Raw genomic sequence first — 13,047 nt, forward strand, 5'->3', positions numbered from 1 at the left:
ACCCAAAAAGGACCGGGTGAATAAGCTGGCACTGCCAAGGGCGAGGAGAGTTTACCTTCACCTTATACATTAACCTGAACAGGAATTGGGGGCTCCTCTTCCAATTGTAGAAATAATTTTACTTATTTGTTGGAGTATTAACCGATCTCTGCTCTGCCCAAAAAAAGCTTTGATTTGATCCACATGATGCTACCTCCGACATGAATGCCAACAAGAGGTTAATCATTCCATTTCACACAAGGCTGTCCGTGTAGTCTGAGCCTTCATGTCCTGTGCAGGAAAATTAAACAAGTTTATGGAAGAAACTCTGCGAGACAGTGGTGGGCAGGACGCAGAGCCGAGCTCGTGATCACCAACTACATCTCCAGCAAGAATTCTGATTTTTCTCCCACCGGCTGTGTCTGGCACCGACATCCTTCACAAGAAAGCTCAGAGTTTAAAGTGGACCTGTGATGCACAAACACTACATTGCGATTAGTCAGAGGTGCATGGATCAGTTTAGCAGGAAATGCTGCAAATATCCAGATTTCTTTGACGACATTAATTTCATTAGCACTCTTGCCTTTGCAGCACTAGGTCCTAGGTTCGAATCTCGGCCAGGACACTATCTGCATGGTGTTTGCAGGTTCTCCCGTGTCGGTGTGGGTTTCCTCCGGGTACTCTGGTTTCCTCCCACATCCCAAAAACTTGCAGTTCGGTTAATTGGCTTCCCCTCAAAAATTGACTACATTAATGACATATGACATTAGATTAGGAGCTCCTTTGACGGACATGACCATGGACTTTGTACAGCGCTGCATAATATGATGGTTTTATTATTAATAAATAATAAGTTTTTAAATAGAGTCAACATAATATGCAGCATAATGTACATAAATAAAGGGTTTCAAAAGAAACTTTACAACTTTTTCTAACATTACTAAACCGCAAGTGGCAACACCAATCGTTAGCAAACGGCATTTTGAAACAGAAATGTCATTTTATTTCCACCACTTCCTCTTTAAAGAAAGATACCTCTAGAAAGTTATAAACTTTACAACCTTCCTTATTACAGGAAAGCTTTTATCCCATAGGCTGGGTTACTAGCGCCGCTTCATAAATGCGTCATTTTAGGACTGGGTGCATTTTGCGCCCGCTCTGCACCCGTCACATTCTTGTTTTAGTTACAAAGCTGCTCTGTCTCTGCAAAGATTAGCTGCAGATATCACACAGCAGTCATGTCTGTCTTTGTAACATAAAAACTTCTACAAACCTCCCATGTACACAAAGTTTTTAGCATTTCGGGCCTATTAATGATCCCCAAACACAATCCCCTCTTACTAATGTTTGATCCCTGGCAGGCCAGCAGGTCCTCTTGTTCAGTCCACACCCAGCCGGTTAATGAGAGATTTGGAGGGGAATAAACTCAGATCTTTCCTCCCCCATGGGCGGCCCGTGAACCGACTCTGCCAGTTGTCACTCCCTCATTTTGTTTTTAAAGGAAACAGAATAGGAAATGATTGGATACAGTGCACAGAAAATGTGACTTTGTATCCAAGTGTTCCATTATGATTTAAAGTTACATAAATGTTTGCAGACCTGCAAGGCTTATCAGATATTGGATATTATTCCAAATCTATGCTGTGCATGAACTTTTGTTCCTGACCTCAGGAAAGGAGGAAAAACAATGCTCATAGGATTTTCCTTTCTTTTTACAGATTTAAAGTGAACCTTTAAAGCGTATCTAAACTCAACATTTTTACTTTACATTGAAGGATAGAAGGGTGCAATGCCGTTTTTTTAAAAAAAGGGTGCAGCACCGCCACGGCAAAAAAGACTGAATGGAAGTGCAGACCCTCCCGGGATATCTACATCATGCATACCGGGAGACCCCCGGCTGCTCCTTCTGCACATACCCTGATGCCGAGCATGCGCAAAAGGGCATTTTTCCTCTTAGGGGGAAGAAATGCCAATCCCACACATGCACAATGAGATTGTCGCTCTTTTTTTTCCCCTTAACAGCGGCTACGTCATCCGATATCACCCGATGAAAAAAGAAGACGGAAGAGAAAAGTGAAGATGGGGGCGCCCGGTGCTACCTCCGTGCTGGGACAAAGAGGAATTTGAGGACGACGCGGGACCGGATCGAGGGAAGGATCAGCGCCATCATGGGACCTGCCAGATTAAGGGGAAGGTAAGGACTTTTTTTTGTTTTTAGTTTATTTCTGCTTTAATCATACAAGTTTTTCTGCACAAATGAAAGAAGAGATAAATATCTCTCCTGGTACAAATGCAGCCTTCATGCTGAGAAATCTTTCTTAAAGTAAGGCTGTGGGTTGAAGATGGAAGAAATGGGAAATTAAAAAAAAAAAATATATATATAAAAGTAATTAAATAAAAAAAAATCATTATGTAAAAGGGAAAACAAGCCTTTTGCATAATGATGACTTTCAGATGATAAAGGATGCTAAGTTCACCGTAGGCCTCGTCATACACAGCACATCTATGGGACTGCTGGGACTGGATGAACTCCCATGCAGAGTTTTTGTCATTCTGGCCAACAATGGAAACAAGAAAGAGACTAAAGCTGTGTACACAATTGCAATAGATATTTTTGGAAACGAAGGACTAAGGACTGTTCGAGGAACGAGGATTATCGCTGGAAACGAACGACGGTCCTGGTGGATCTGATTGCGTGACGATCATTCCTAATCTATTGTGTGTATGGTCGTTCAGTGATCGTGGATGGATCTGCGGTACACTTTCTCCTTTACATGTCTCTTCCAGCATCGTTCAAACGATCGTATCTAGTGTGTGTATATTATTGGTGGATTATATTTGAAGGATCAAATCAATACAGCATGTACAGAATTGTGCACAATACGATCGTTCAATTATAATGGTGGATAAGCGTTAGTCGTTCTTTTTCTAACGACAATTATTGCACGTGTACCTAGTTTAAGGCTGCGTATGCATGCTCAATTATTGTTGCTGTAAACAATCTTTTATGGTCATTTCCAGCAACAAAGGAGTGACACTGGTGCAAATGAGCAATGTGCATATACTACCATTCTGCTCTATGGAAAGGGGGGGATTAGGGAGCAGCACCCCACTGTGCTCTCCTCCATTCCCTTCTAATGTGGTCGTTCATTGTCAATCTCTTGTGAATCCATCAAGAATGATCCATGCTCAATATTGGGCACGCATGCCCCTATGCACACATGTCACACTGATTACATTGGGTGAAAATTATCCAACATGTATAGCTAGCCTAAGGAAGAGGATAAAACAAAGATGAAAGAAGAGCCTGGAACGGGGACAGGTAAAAAAATGTGATATATTCATATATAAATTCTGTATTTCCAATCCCTTCATGATAAATAAACAATAAATTAATATTTATTTGTGTCCATGGCTGCCAGAAATCAGGAACCAAATCGCAGCAAAATAGAAAAGTAAAGATGTTTTACAAATTATTTTCTGAGCTATTGATTAGTGATCATGGTCCAAATGCCTGAAACCTTCATTTATTTATGATTTTCTTGGTTTGGTATCTATGAAGGTGTGTAAAGGTAAATATATTTATTATGGTTTATTATACTTTGCAAGCCAATTTGTTGGCTCTTTTATCCATGCTTGTTGAAGGATGCCGATGGTTGTTCATAGATCGGCACAAAGTGTGTTTTAGTTCCGTTTAAATACAGAGGAACCCTTGAAATAACTTTCAGATCTTCAGGGAACCCCGGCTATAATTACTATATCCACAGATCACAGTATATTAGTGTGGGGGTCAGTGGGAAGAATGTCACCCCTACAGATAGCCAAAAACATCATTGGGGTGACTTATACTGCCTGAGAGGTGCAAACTGCTCATTGCTCAAAGAGCCCCCCGCAATCCCTGGAGGAATCCTGGTAGAGAAGCATTAGTCTAGCATCATCCAAAATTCTGTACCTGATCATAGGGAATATAGGTCAAATCCCCAGACTCAATGAATGGCCTGGAAGTAAAACTGCATATGCCCTGCACAGATCCCAGATCTCTTTTCCAGCTGCTGCTCCTATCACTCCCTCTCCTCCATCTAAAACTATTACAAATGTTTGCAATGCAGCAATAAGCCCCAGTTCACATGTACACACCTGGTGGCTGCATAGAAGAGCATTGCATTATGCATTGCAATGCAGCTGGGCACAGGCATCCCATTCATTTAAATCAAGAAGCAGTGCAGCATTGTTGCTTCACCATTACACAGAGCTGCATTAGATTGTCTCTGGTGGCAGAATCATGGTTATAAGCAGCCAGGTGCACAATCCCTGATGGATATAATGCGTACCTGGCTGCATTGCTGGACAGGCTGTCCTGTTCCCCTGCGTTGCTGCTGCTCTATGACATTCAAGCACAACCAACATAGGGCATCTGGATGGGTAAGATGAATTGATAATTCTTAAAGTACTCACCTAGATGCCCCATTTGTGGTTGTGCTTCAGATTGATCGTGTGGGTGGGGGGACCCAAGTCAGTTCTGCAGGGACCCAAGTCAGTTCTGCACAAGGGCCCACTTTTGTCCACCACTGCATAGATGACATCACTCTGCTGACTTATTTTTTTATTGTGTGAGTAAATAAATTAGAGCTTTAGCTACTGAGCTCTGTAAACAGAAGACTTTCACATTCACCAATGATTGGGGAATGAAAATGATGAGTTTGGTGTCACAAAGATTAAGTTGTTAGAGATCTATATCAGTTTATAGCTTAGCAATGCATTCCTTAAAAAAGAAAACATTTTAATTAGTTATTAATATTCGTGTTAAGCACCACCATGCTGGATATTTTCCTGAGCTTCATTTGAGAACAGGAATTCCACTTAAACATAGAAAACACAAAACGTAAAATTTCTGCTTCTTTACAAGACAATATAAATGTGGTCTAACCAGTATTTTACACCTGTCACCATCCACTATTCCTGTTAATCTTGAATATCAGCCAGGACCGGCAGTCCCAGTAATCTGATGATGGTGGTAGAAAATGCACTTTAAACCCAACAGCCATAGTAACAGTAATGATCTGCATAGCCGAAGAACAAACCAAAGCCATTACATGGCAGCTGGAAAGGGAGCCACTGATGGTTCATTTATCATTGAAATTATTTATATTGAATAATATAGTCTATAAATGTTAATGTTTCATATTTTTTAACCATTTATATATATATATTTATATATAAAAAAGTGATATACAAATATATTGGTATTGGTTCTGATCTTCAATATATATTATTTTGCAGGCCATCAAAAGCTTCACTGTGAATGTCTTAAGGTTAATTAGCAATAAGGTCCCAGGAAAATTCATATCAGGAAGTGAATCTTGTCTAAGGTTGGAATGAGAATGGGTCCCTGTTATCTTAGTTTAAATACATGGCAGTCCCGCTGTCTGAAATACCCCATGCAACCGTTTGGGTATCATCTAGAGGCCTTACCTCCATGGGGAAATCATCTAGAGGCTTTACCTCCAGGGGGAAATCCTCCAGAGGCTTTACCTCCATGGGGAAATCATCCAGAGGCTTTACCTCCTTGGGAGAATCATTCAGATGTTTTACCTACTTGGGGGAATCTTCCAGTAGCCTTACTTCCTTAGGGGAAGCATCCAAAGGGATGACCTTATTAGGGGAATCATTCAGAGGCTTTACCTCCTTGGGTGAATCATCAGGAGCCTTTTCCTCCTTGAAGGAGTCATTCAGTTGCTTTACCTCCTTGGAGGAATCATCCAGTAGCTTTACCGCTTTGGGGGGAATCATCCAGTAGCTTTACTTCCTAAGGGGAATCATCCAAAGGCAAATACATTCTTGCGGAAATCATCCAGAGGCCTTACCTCCTTGCGGAAATCATCCAAAGGCATGACCACCTTACGGGAATCATCCAGAGGCTTAACTTCCTTGGAGGAATCATCCAGAGGCTTTACCTCCTTAGGGGAATCATCCAAAGGCATTACATCCTTGGGGGAATCATCCTGAGGCTTTACCTGCGTGGGGAAATCGTCCAAAGGCATGACCTCCTTATGGGAATCATCCAGAGGCTTTACCTCCTTGAAGGAATCATTCAGAGGCTTTACCTCCTTGACGGAATCATCCAGAGCCTTTACCTCCTAAGAGGAATCATTCAGAAGTTTTACCTCCTTGGGGGAATCATTCAGAAGTTTTACCTCCTTGGGGGAATCATCAAGAGACTTTACCTACTTGGAGGAATCATCCAGAAGCTTTACTTCCTTGGGTACCCTCCTTTACATAACAACAAACCTTGGGCCTCATTTTTGATTTCCACCTTGAATCAATGAGTTGGCTTTACCAGCACTCAAACTACACGCTATGTCTCAAACAAAGGAATCCAGAAACTCCCTCAACAGACCTCTACCTATGCTTGTCTTTTCTACAACCATTTAACAGATAGATTATTACCCACATCACCAGAAGAAGCAAATGTTGCGAAATGTGTTGGGATGTTCTAGGATCTGTTTGAAATCAATGTTTTATTAGGACACGCACATTATGACCTATGTTTAGACTTTACCTGAATGAATGTATAACAGCTTGTATATTGAATCTGTTGCTCCTCTGTGTATGTAATACAGAAACAAAAATGTGTATATTTTGATGCTATTTTTTGTTAACCAAAAGACCCCTCTTTTTGAATAGACCATATCCTGGTATCAATCTATCCACTGGGCTTTTTTCTTTTCCTGAATCTATATTAGCGGTTAGTTCTCCTATCCTACATTAAGAAGGTGAATATCGATATTTCTCTTATCCATAGTTTAAACACATCCTAGTCTACTACACCTGGCAATATAGGACGGAGAGTAAGTTGTGAATTAGTAAAACCCCCACAATCGACCGTCCCACATAGTAGACAAGGCTGCTATCTGTTTTATCTTTGGTATAAGTCTCTTTGTTCCTTCTATTCTCAGACTATGCTGGCTGAATTCTTGAAGCCCAATAGCTTCTTGGTAATTGAGGTTTTGTTGGTTCTCAGCATTCTTTATGTTCTAAGGTGGAACATCATTGAAAGGTTCCTGTGTATACTCTGCATTTACCTAGACACTCACCAGCTCTCTTGTGGGGTACAATCACAGCTTGCTTCATTTAGGCCGAACGTTCTAGACCCTAAAAGCCAACATCTTCTGGAAGGCCTCCCAAGTGGAGATATCCCTGCATATTTCCTTCCCATGGACCAGTGTTTCTTGATCAGGGAACCATGGACCTCTAGGGTTTTTCCGGAGCTCGAAGGAACCCTATGTATACTCTAGACTAGTGTTTCGCTACCATGGACCTCCAGAGGTTGCTGGGGGTTCCTTGAACAATGAGTATTTGAGCCCCTAAGGTCAGTTTAGGTGACACCAATGATCTTTTTGGCTATCTGTAAGGGTGACATTCTTCCCAATGTCCAGCAATGTAAGAGGAATTCTTCCCACTGACCACCACACTAATGTACTGTGATCTGTGGATAAAGAAATTGTTGCAGGGCGTTCCTTGAGAACTAAAAGTTATTTAATGGGTTCCCCCATGTTTTAAAGTTAGAGTAGACCTTCCCTAGACACAATGGGTCTGGAGAATATAGATAGTAAGGAAGAACTTGGATAATTCAGCAGACCTGGAATGGATCTAGTCCAGGAATGAAAACGTTTGCCATGAGCAAATGGTTTTTAGAAATCCAAAATAGTTTGTTGCATGATCCAGGTTCTCCCATGATAGTCTATCAACTACAAAGTCTGGGAAGAGAGACAGGTCTTTTACAGTGGTGGCATCCTCCCATGGCAATAGTCCAAGCAGGATAGGCCAGAACATGGAGTGTCCCAAACATATAACAGTTCTCTTAACATGCATTACTCCCCCTTCCCCCTGCACTGTCTTCATCTAATATTTGGAGTAACCAGCATTTGTTGGCACGATGATGCCTCTACCACCTGTACTACAAAAGCTGTGTAACATGTAACTATATTAGTTACCTTTTTATTGTAGTTTTAAAAAACAAGTTAAGTCAGCGACCTAAAAAGTTCACTTTGCATGCAGTCCAAGGTCCATTGTAAGAAAAATAACTTCATCAATAAATGTTAATGTTTTATCAATCTTCATTTGTAATTACCGCTCAGTGCAGCAGCCAACATGATGGTGCCTTGCTGTCCCCGATGAGATGAAACACCAATAGTGGCCCTGGTGGGCAGGGATGGGGTATTTATAGCCTAAACTAAGCTGCTTGGAATATTGGATACAGAGACAATTTACAATCAGGTTACAAACTTAATCCGGATAATGATTAAATCATAACCTCATATTAATAATGATTATCTTTGCTTTTGTGTCTATGAATCTCTTTATGGTACATACTTCTCTTTCTGCTTGCACTGTACATTCAGCCAATTCTGGATATAGGGCAGCTGGGCTCATAGACTCATAGTGCCATTTACCCACCCCTGTCTATTCTTAGTCAATCACAGAATGCCATTTTGGGGGAATGGCCAAGGGGATATGGGCAAAAAGAGGACCCAGAATATCAGGAAGTGCTTGCTCATAATGGCCCAAGTATTCCAATGCAGATTTTTGGCCAGCAAAGATATGAAAAACTGTTGATGGTGATCCCATGTTTGGTTTCAAATAGAACAATGCAAATAAACTCAGTATTCTCAAGAGTTTTTTTCAAACTGAATGGAAAGAAGCTGTAGGTGGATGGCTGTAGGGGTAGAGTTGTGACCCAACTTTTCAGTAACTACCCAAAAACAGACAAGTTGTCAACGAAAAGTGTTGAGTGGTGCATCTGGCTAAAAGGGGCCGGGGAGATCACTCATGCCCTTGTGTAGGATAATGAGTTAACTTTTCAAACTGAATAGGAAGAAGCTGTAGGTGGTTCGCGGTAGAGGTGGAGTTGCGACCCAACCTTTCAGTAACTACCCAAAAACAGCCAGGTGGTCAATGAAAAGTAACAAGTGGTGCGTCTAGCTAAAAGGGGCTCGGGAGAACCCTGATACCCATGAGTAGGATAATGAGTTGACTTTTGCTTTTGCCTAAAAAATGCATTCATCTTTTACATAGATATTTTGGAGAAAGCCATCTCATCATCATGCATCTGGATGGTTAGCCATGCTGTGTATTCAACTGTCCCCCTATGCTACAAACACACAATAGCTGATTGTTGCATGAGATAAACCGGTCCCCCTATGTCATTCTTCAATCAGCCACATGGCTATACTGGGATGTACTTTGCTAAGAGGTGAGCACAGCAGGGTGTTGCTACCTCATCGTTCCATCTCCATAGAACAGAGCGGCTCTGTGTGCACAGGGATCGTTCATTCATCTGTCACTGGAAAAGACCATGAAGGATCATTTTCCAGCGACAACCATCTGACGTCTGTGTGAGGCTTTATGTTAGTCGCCGTCGCAGAGTACATCTGCTGTAGATTATGCATTCTGGGTTTGTCAGCAGGTTGTGAGTCACCAAAAGGAAAATATTCAGCATGACTTCTAAAGAGAAGTTTTCTCATGCTCTCAGCCACATAGATGTGTATCCAGCCTCAAAATGAGAAAAATACAAAATCAACTCTTGGCACTACAGGTCACTTTTTTTAAACATTGACAGTCCGTGGTTGAGCAAGTATTTGCAGTGTACACAGACCACAGAACTGCTGGTGCATTATATACAAGGCAATGAACCTGTAATAGGAGCACAATCCATCCACACCCATTGTAGAGTGTCACCCCTCGGGGCTTTTATTCTGCGTTTCACACTGCCACGCCTTACAGCGAGGAAGAGGAACGCATAAAATTACCTGTATTGTTCAGCAGGACTCTAAACGTACATAAAATAGTTTAATATTACTGAAAGAATTGAGGGGGGGTTATACAAAAACATGAATCCAAAAAGAATCTATTGCACCTATGGCAGACTTTCTCAACCATGGGGGCAATCTTTCAGTTCTTCGGGGAACCCCTGCTATAATTCATAAATCCACAGTCTTTAGTACATTAGTGGGGGGGGGGGATTTCATCCTTACAGAAAGCCAAAAAGATCCTTGATGTCTCATAAAACTGACCTTAGAGGTGTAAATTGGTTATTGCTCAATTGGAACCCCCAGCAACCCTAGTGGAGCAACACTGCTCTGGAGGAACCCTGGTTGAGAAACATTGTAGGAACTCCGATTTGTATGGAAATGTAAACTCTGTGCACACTTTTAATTGCTTTCACCCCAACACTCATTTGTGATCACTGTACAAGCATAATGCTCACACTCTACCAAACCCCTTTTGTTCTATGGTGGATGTGGGGTGTTGGTGAGGAGACATCAATAGAGTTACCAATAGAGCTGCCATTGGTGATCCAACACTACAACATATCCTCAATAACATTTGGGGAAACTCAGGGTCAGATTTAGGCAGGGCAAATTAAGCAAATGCATGTAGCCCCAACTTTCCCCAAGACCCCAAGTGACAGAATGGCAGGGGTGTGGGGAACTGGAACACTTTGCATTTGGGTTCCTCACTTTACATTTGCCCAGAGCTCTGTTTAGTCTAAAAGCCTTCCCACCTGTACCCAGGATAGATATTTGCCTTGCATATCTGGTGTAAGAATAAATACTTATGATTTCCTAGATTAGGAATCATCATAGCTGGGGAAGTAATAAATAAAATACATCAATCCAATGACTTGGAGAATGTTTCCATTATACCCATATAAAGGGGATCAGATTGAGCAGAATGTGGAGGAGATCAGAAGAGGAACTTCTCAGAACTGGACTCCCCCACTCATTCATTCAATTACCCAATCCACAAAACAGCCCCTATAAAGTCAGCACAGTACTGAATATAATATAAGAACTTCTATTGCTGACGTCTGCTGAAAGTACTATTAGTCTGGCTGCACATTGGGCATTCTGATAAAACTCAGACTTTACTTGTATACTTGTACCATGTGTAGCAACGGGGTCACCTAAAACTACATTCTTCATGGCTGCTTTCCAGACACCGGGCCACTGACCCAGAACAAGTATACAAGAATAGGCATTAGGAATATTCTGCTTTCACTATTTGACTTACTAAGTAAAAGTAAGGCAAGGATAAAGATGACACCTCCAAACTCTGCACTTTTAGAATTTACCATCAGCAATGACAACCTCTATATAGCTGTATTCATCGGTTCACCATCAATTATTATTATTATTATTATTATTATTATTAATAATAATAAACAGGATTTATATAGCGCCAACATATTGCGCAGCGCTGTACATTAAATAGGGGTTGCAAATGACAGACGAATACAGACAGTGACACAGGAGGGGAGAATCCTGCCCCGAAGAGCTTACAATCTAGTAGATCAATCAAAATGGCCAAAGACACCAAACGTGCAGTGGCGGCACTGTAATGACAAAACAGCCATTGCAGCCCTACAGTGGGACGCTCATCAGGAATGTCTTCTATATCCTGCAAATATATTTCTGCTTTCAGTGAACCTGTGCTTTGCTTTGTTGGGTCAAACAACTGTAGCAGCAGTGGAATCCGTTAATAAGATTTAGGGTGATCCGAGTTGCGGTTTATGCTGGGGATGCACCATGCAATATTCTCTCAATGGTGTTTTCAATCAATATTACCATTGACATATAAATTCATATATTGTGATTGACAACAAGTATTTTTTTCAATAAATTCACTTTTTCAATAGTTGATCCACACTTCCAATTTCCAAAATCCACTCTGCCCAGTGTTTTTTCACTTGCTATTCTACCCAAATACCCTTCATAAGTGAGTGATAGCAAGCACAATCTGATTTTTGCTCAGTTTTCTAATTAATAGAACATTTTGCACAGCGTAGTTTAGCATTGCACAGGACTGGGGGTTCTCTTCCTTTTAGTGACAGTACAGGTGTGTAAGTGGCCAGGCATGCACATTGCCACGTGATACTAAGAAGAGCAATGGGCCCGGGTTCTTGTATACCCGGAAGTACATCCAGAGGCCAAATGCAGTGCCTGAGTGAGGCTTAAATTAAATCCTCTTGTTTTGTCTTTTAGTAGAAGAATACAAATTCATAATTTAATATCCATTTATATATTATGTATTGCTGTTGGGCTCCCCAATGTAATTCACCCATCTGACACACCATAGCATAGACACAAATACATTGTAACAAATATATAAAAAAAATTATTCTATAACATTACAGAAAGCATCTACCTGACCCTTCCCTGAGGGTGTCCTGAGCTTCACACATGCAGAAACATAACTGCTAGCATGGGCGGCCTTAGCAAGATTAGAAGCAAAATGCAGAAACAAGACACTCCGGTCCCACCCTGTACAAAGTTTTTCTGCATTATTGTCACCGAATAATGGAAGTGTGACAGTAAGTGGACAGGATCACCCCCCATGATGACCCCATGGTGTCCCCAGCTCACCTGCAGCAGTCTCTGGCCATGCACAGCTGTTGTTCTGAATGGGAGCGGTCGGAATTTAAAGTGGGAGCTGGCTGGGAGGTTGTAGGTGGGGAGGAGAGGCTCAGTCCTCCTCCTGTAACAGCTTGTTATCATACAATACACACTACAAGTGTGTGACCTGGAATGGGAGGAGAATTCTAACATGGATTATATTCTGAGCTGATTCAGAGGAAACTTTGCGCAATACAACAAAGCTAAATAATATTGTGAGCCAACAAAACTGTGTAAAGGAAGAGAGGAACCGCACAATTCTCACATTTACAAGAAGATTTGGTGAAGGGGTTGGAAGCCTAAAGCTAGAAAACGAACGACTCATGACAGATCAACGATTATGCACGATTATTTTGAACGATCGTATTGTGCACAATTCTGTACATGCTGTAACGATATGATGATTCAAATATAATCCACCAATAATGTACACACGCTAGATACGATCGTTTGAATGATGCAGGGAGGGACATGTAAAGGAGAAAGTGTACTGCAGAACAGTCCATGATGCATGAACGACTGTACACACAATAGATTGCGAACAATCGTCGCCCAATCAGATCCGTTTGTTTCCAGCGACATTCCTCATTCATCTGCGTCATTGTGCACTTTT

At 41.4% G+C, this 13,047-nt stretch overlaps 1 protein-coding gene across 2 annotated transcripts in view; it reads right to left on the bottom strand.

Moving 5' to 3' along the window:
* The window catches only part of ANXA4 (annexin A4), a 64,430-nt gene extending 51,931 nt beyond the window's left edge, over positions 1 to 12,499 (bottom strand). Inside the window, exon 1 of one of the 2 annotated variants that reach the window (XM_072402812.1) lies at positions 12,405 to 12,499. The gene's annotated coding sequence lies outside the window, so the exon portion shown is untranslated. Of the gene's footprint in view, positions 1 to 1,320; positions 1,420 to 12,404 lie in introns of those variants that run through there. The other variant, XM_072402811.1, reaches the window with a different exon arrangement.
* Positions 12,500 to 13,047: the final 548 nt, after the last annotated feature.

The sequence above is a fragment of the Pyxicephalus adspersus genome, chromosome 2 (genome assembly GCF_032062135.1).
Source record: "Pyxicephalus adspersus chromosome 2, UCB_Pads_2.0, whole genome shotgun sequence".
NCBI classification, from domain to species: Eukaryota; Metazoa; Chordata; class Amphibia; order Anura; family Pyxicephalidae; genus Pyxicephalus; species Pyxicephalus adspersus.